The sequence below is a fragment of the Neovison vison genome, chromosome 2 (genome assembly GCF_020171115.1).
Source record: "Neovison vison isolate M4711 chromosome 2, ASM_NN_V1, whole genome shotgun sequence".
NCBI classification, from domain to species: Eukaryota; Metazoa; Chordata; class Mammalia; order Carnivora; family Mustelidae; genus Neogale; species Neogale vison.
Window position 1 is genome coordinate 89,467,736 of NC_058092.1, and position 5,650 is coordinate 89,473,385.

The 5,650-nt window shown below is 36.9% G+C and overlaps 1 non-coding gene across 1 annotated transcript; it reads left to right on the top strand.

Moving 5' to 3' along the window:
* The first annotated feature begins 5,052 nt into the window (after positions 1 to 5,052).
* On the top strand, positions 5,053 to 5,167 carry LOC122901483. Its single transcript, XR_006383501.1, has one exon. It is a non-coding gene; the product is annotated as a U5 spliceosomal RNA (small nuclear RNA).
* The last annotated feature ends 483 nt before the right edge of the window (positions 5,168 to 5,650 follow it).

A 5,650-nucleotide genomic window follows, 5' to 3' on the forward strand; every position in this document is an offset into this window, starting at 1 on the left:
TGTTTTGTTTTTGAGCTTAGTTCCCCAGCCTGTTGTCTGCAGATATCTAAGCTCCTCGACAGGTGTTGAAAGGCCTTTTATAATCTGGTAACTCCCTCATTTTCAGTTTTATAATTTTCTTTAGTGGCTGAACTCATCATTCCTGAAATGGCCCTGCTTGTCCTGTCAAAATGCTCTCTCACTCATTTCTCCAGTAGAGAGGAAGTTCATCTTTCAAAACATTTGAAAAATCATTTTCATTTCTGATCTGTTAAGCCTTTCCTAAATAGTCTGACTTGTTAAATTTTCCTTCCTGTCTTCCTCCATGATTTCATATATAATTTTGAAGTCTCAAGTAGAACTAATTACACTGAGCTGTAGTTATCTGATAATATGGTTGTCCTCTCCATTAGATTCTGAGTTTACTTACATCTTGGTAGGAAGGCATCTCTTGAATTGATGGCTCCCAAGCCAAATAGTCTCTCTACTGACAGAAGGAAGCTGGGGGAGTGGAAAAGGAACGTTGAGGACAAATTTGACAGACCTTCTCTACAACTTTATCTAGTTCCAACTCTTTATTCCATATGATGAAACACAGAGCATTTGGACCATCAAACATTCCTTCATAAAATAAGCAGTCTTATTTAAGGCACAGGCATTTAAACTGAGCTTATGAGAGATTGTGAAGTGAGGGTTATTAATGCAGAACCCAATTACTTTAGAGCAGGCAAAACAGTGGACGCTTATAATAGATTCTTCTAGTCATATGTCATTTGAAAAGCTCATATTTTTAAGAAGAGGAGGGAAAGTAGGTTGGAGGGAAGATCAGAAAAGGATTTCTCTTTTTAATCTAGGATTAATTCTATTATAAGGTGAGGGTATATACGGTGGTTATTGATTCATAACCCCTTTTAATGTGATATGACTCACATGTTTAAAAGCAATTTATTTTAGCTGCTTCCAAAAGCGACCTGAAATCCTATTAAGGAAAGGATCTCAGAAGAAATACATCTTACTTGCTGTAAAAGGTTTACAAATACATGTATCTCAGAGTAATCCTGCCTCGACAACAAATGTTATCTCTAATGCAATGTTATGCTGAATAGTCATAAGCTGCTTTACCTCCCAATTCTACAGGAAATATATTTGGAAGAACACAGTATATCTGTGCCTATGATCCTTGTGACTAAATTGAAAACTGTGTATAGAAGAGAAGAAAGATCATTATCTAAAGTGATGCTCATTCATCTGGAAAATATTTACTCGACATCCCTGTTAGGCAAGGCACTGTTTCAGGCCCTTAGGATAAAACGATGACTACAAAGAGGTGGAATTCTTACTCTCTCTGGGAGACAGATATTAAATAATAGCAGTAAAGATGCAGTCTGAAGAAAATGATGAACCTCTGAGGGCATGAATAGATCAAGGTGTCACAAGGACTGAAACTAGTAGAATTTGGTGAACTTTTTAAGGAAAATAATGTAAAATACAAGTCTCATATAAAGGGAACTGGAAGGAGTTCCAGAAAGTAAGAAATTCTGATGCTTCAGTTTCATCAATATCCTTATTCACCTCTCTTCTAGTATATATGACAAAGTGACCTGAATGAGAGAGTACTACTCCAGAGGACCAGGGACAGTGTCCGAAAGAGTACCTCTGGTATTGGGAATGACTCTTGATCTCAAATGAAAGACAGAGGAATGCATAGTCATTGACTGATGGGGTAAGGAGAGGGTAGGGAGAGAAGGGGTAAGCATTTCAGAATACATAGCTCAGTCAATGACACTAAGACATGTGAGAACGTGATGCTTTCTGGGAACTGAAGATTGGACAAGAGGGACAGGGTGTCCAAGAAGTCAGAAAATTGGTAGTGGCCAAAACATAGTCTCGCTAAGTTATGACATCAGTTCCATCTCTCCACCCTAACCTCAATAACTTTGTTTAAAATAAAAGTGGACCAGGTAAAGGCTATTTAGGAATATCGCCTTCCGTGGTAGATGGTCTTGGCTATCACTGAGAGTTTATTCCCACGGATCTTTACCTTTTTACTTCTCTTCAATCCTCGTGAATGTGGACTGGTTTGAATTGCATTATTCTGTTTTATTCCCCTGTTTCATTTAAGGAAGTGTGTATGTGTGTGTAATAATAACTCTATATTAATTTGGTTTTTACTTTTGGGAGAACTGTTTCCACATCAGTGATTCTGATGCTCATATTTTCATATTTTTATCTGAGTTAATGGAGTGTTATTTTCATGCTGCAAATTTTGGGAGAATGGAGCATGATCTTCATTGACAGAACTCCAAACACTCTGTTGTGTCCATATAAGCCCATCAAAAACCAAAAATTCAACTGAGTAAACTTAAAGATCTAATTGACTTTATTAAATAACTCATAAATTGGGCAGCATCCCACCTAGCAAGTAGAGAGATGCTCCCAGGAGTTAAGCAAAATAGGTTTTTATAGAAGGAAGGTAGAGTGAGGAACCATTAGCAAAAGAAAAGAAATAATTGTTTCAGGCATTGACATTTTTCTTTAGGGAGAAGTGCAGGGAGCTTCATCCAGATTACTTCATATTCCTTGGGGGTGGGGAAAGAGCAAAAGCAGGGGAAGATGCCAGGGTTTGGATCTAGAGGACCCACATGACAGAGCACCTCATCAGTGCTTACCAGAAAATATTTGACTGAGCAGTTAAGATTACATTTCTGGGGAAGGTTGAAACTGCAACTTGGTATCAAACCCCAGTTTGGAGATTTGGTTTAATTGACACCATTTGGATCCATGGTTTTCCTTTTAACACCCTCTAGTTACTAAAAAAAAAAAAAAAAAAAAAAAAGCAAAGTATAGTTTATCTCTTCCTATTTAAAGTCAGATGATTTTATTTTCATATTTCCATGAGATAGACTTTAACTGTGATATCAGGATTACTTTTTGTTTACTCAGCTCTTAAATATGGGTACTTACAGCTAACAAACCCTAAAGGGATTTTTCTAAACTTCACTGGAACTAAATTTTTCATTCATTTATTGGTTCATTCATTCAATATTTATTATAAATTTACAAAATTTCTGCTTATTGTATTATACTGAATCTAAGGCAAAAAAACATTTCATATGTCAACAATGAATAAAAAAATAAGTGCTTACAAGTATTTAAGATATTGCCAAGTATAAGATGCATCCGGATTTTAGATATATTGAAATGTAAAAAATATGTCTTAAAATAGATAAACTATTATAGATTTGTAGGATATAGAGAAGAATGACTCCCCTTTCTAATAAATGCATTGCAACATCCTAGTTCCAAATTGAGACTGCTTTTTTCCAAAGCCAGAATGTGCAATGAAGAAACTTAAAACAATTGAACAAACAAAAAACCCTCGCAAATCTTCATTGAATAAAAATAATTAAGTAAAATACAACCTTCAGTTTTCTACCTCCTGTGTGTTTCCTTTACTACTCATACAGAACACTTCACTTTTCATCACCAAGTATGTGGGGTGGATTGCTAATTTTCCAATTTGCTAATGCAAGTTGGATCTTAAAAAAAATGTAGGTAAAGTGTCATGTATTTTTGTCTGTGCTTGGAACATACTGTAAAATATTATGTATTTGGAATATATTTTGTGGTTTGTCTAATATTTATAAAGACAACTCAGAAGAATTCAAAAGGTGATTTCATTGAAATACTAGAGATATGGGGGCCAGATTACCTGTGATTGGAGACTTATATTTGTATAGTAAAATCTACATTTCTCTGCCAATATCCAGATTGTTTTATATGTTAATATGGTGGCAGGAATCCCTAATAAAAATACTCCTGTTGGGGTGGGGTGCAGGGAGCACACGAAGCAATTCTCAGACTCCAGCTGGGTATTCTACAATTCATCTCATTCTGAAGATAATATCAGCTCACACTGGTTAAGGTCTCAGTCCTTCAGTTCAAAGGCCAGTTCCAAATCTGGTTTGCTACCTATGTTTCTGACCAACGGGCTATAAACCAGAGGTTCCTACGAGTTCCTCCTCAGGTTTGATTAATTTGCTAGAAGGGCTCACAGAACTCAGGGAAATACATCCCTACACTGATCAGTGTATTAAAGGATGAGACAAAGGATAAAGATGAATATCCAGAGGAAGAGATCTATAAACACAGGGTCTGCGTGGTTTCAGGACACTGGAGCTTCTGTCCTGTGAGGTGGGGGTGCATCTCCCTCCTATTGTGGTTGTGTTCACCAAGCTGAATCCCATACTTTGGGGATTTTTATGCAGGCTTCTTCATGTAGGAATGATCAGTCATTATTTAATTTCCAGCCCCTCACCGCTCTCTGGAAGACGGGGGTAAAGCTGAAAGTTCCAAGCTTCTAATTCTGGTTTGATCTTTTTGAGGTCTAGTCCTTATCCAGGGCCCCACCCAAAGTCATTTCATTAGAACAAAAGACACTCTTATTACCGAGGGATCTTGAAGGAGGGTGAAAAACCAAACATTAGAAGAAAAGTTGCTCCTAGTGCTGTTATCACTTAGGAAATTCCAAGGGTTTTAAGAGCTCTGTGCCAGGAACCAGGGGCAGAGACATTAAATATATATATATATATATATATATATATATATATATAGAGAGAGAGAGAGAGAGAGAGAGATTAGTATAGATATATATTACTATCTCACAAAACACATTTTTTGGGACTCAAGGACATTTTTAAAAATAGCTAACAAGGACGAGTACCTTACATGTATGTGGCCAAGAATACCTAAATATAGCAGAATTGCCAGAGAAACCTGACTAGGTATAAATAGATTCAGTGAGACTGGGCCGGACATAGGGCAGATCTTAGAAATTATACCAAATATTCACATCCAGTAAGAGGTGGCTCAACCTTGAGTGTGAATTGCTTATGAACATGACTGACTACAAACAGGCAAGGGGTATGGTTTTTGAAGCAGGAAGAATTAAGGGTCCCAGAAAAAGAACAGAAGTCATTTTAATCCCCCAGCTATTTTCCTTGACCAACGCTTTACAAGCTCTGGGGGCCCAAGTACACATCTTGCAGAACTTCCTAGATGTCAGAATCATAAAGAAATGGTTTCTTTTCAGATCGTATAAATCTTTAGCCTTTTACTAAAGATTTCCATGGAGAGGAACAATTCTGAGTGTTTACCCAATTTTTTGAGGCCTTGTGTTTGCAGGGCTTACAAAAAATAAATAAATAAATAAATAAATAAATAAAAATAAAGGAAATGCAAAAACTGTCTCTACCAGGCCAGGAAATAGCCTAACCATATCAGAAGCAATAAATCAGTGGTAAAATGACTAGTTCTGTTTCAAAAGTAAGCAAGACCCTGCATTCCTTACCTAAGGTAAGAAATCAAAGACCCCATCCAGTTTATACTAGCCCTTGGAGCACACCCAAAGCCCTTCTCCTTTGTGCAAAAGTTCCCTCTGCTTCCTTATAATGTTAAAGTCTTCACTGTAGAAGGAATACAAGTTTCACTAACAGAACATACAGGCCTGTTTTCTAGGTTTACCTGTGCAGCTTTATGCCTGCCTTTACTTGTGATGACAAAACTCCTCTTTCTGAATATTCATCCTAAACTTAAACATTTTTTCCTAAAGGAACCCACTCATTCCTGCTCAGGGAGTCACAGCTTTGGAAGTTAGTCCCCCTGATTTCCT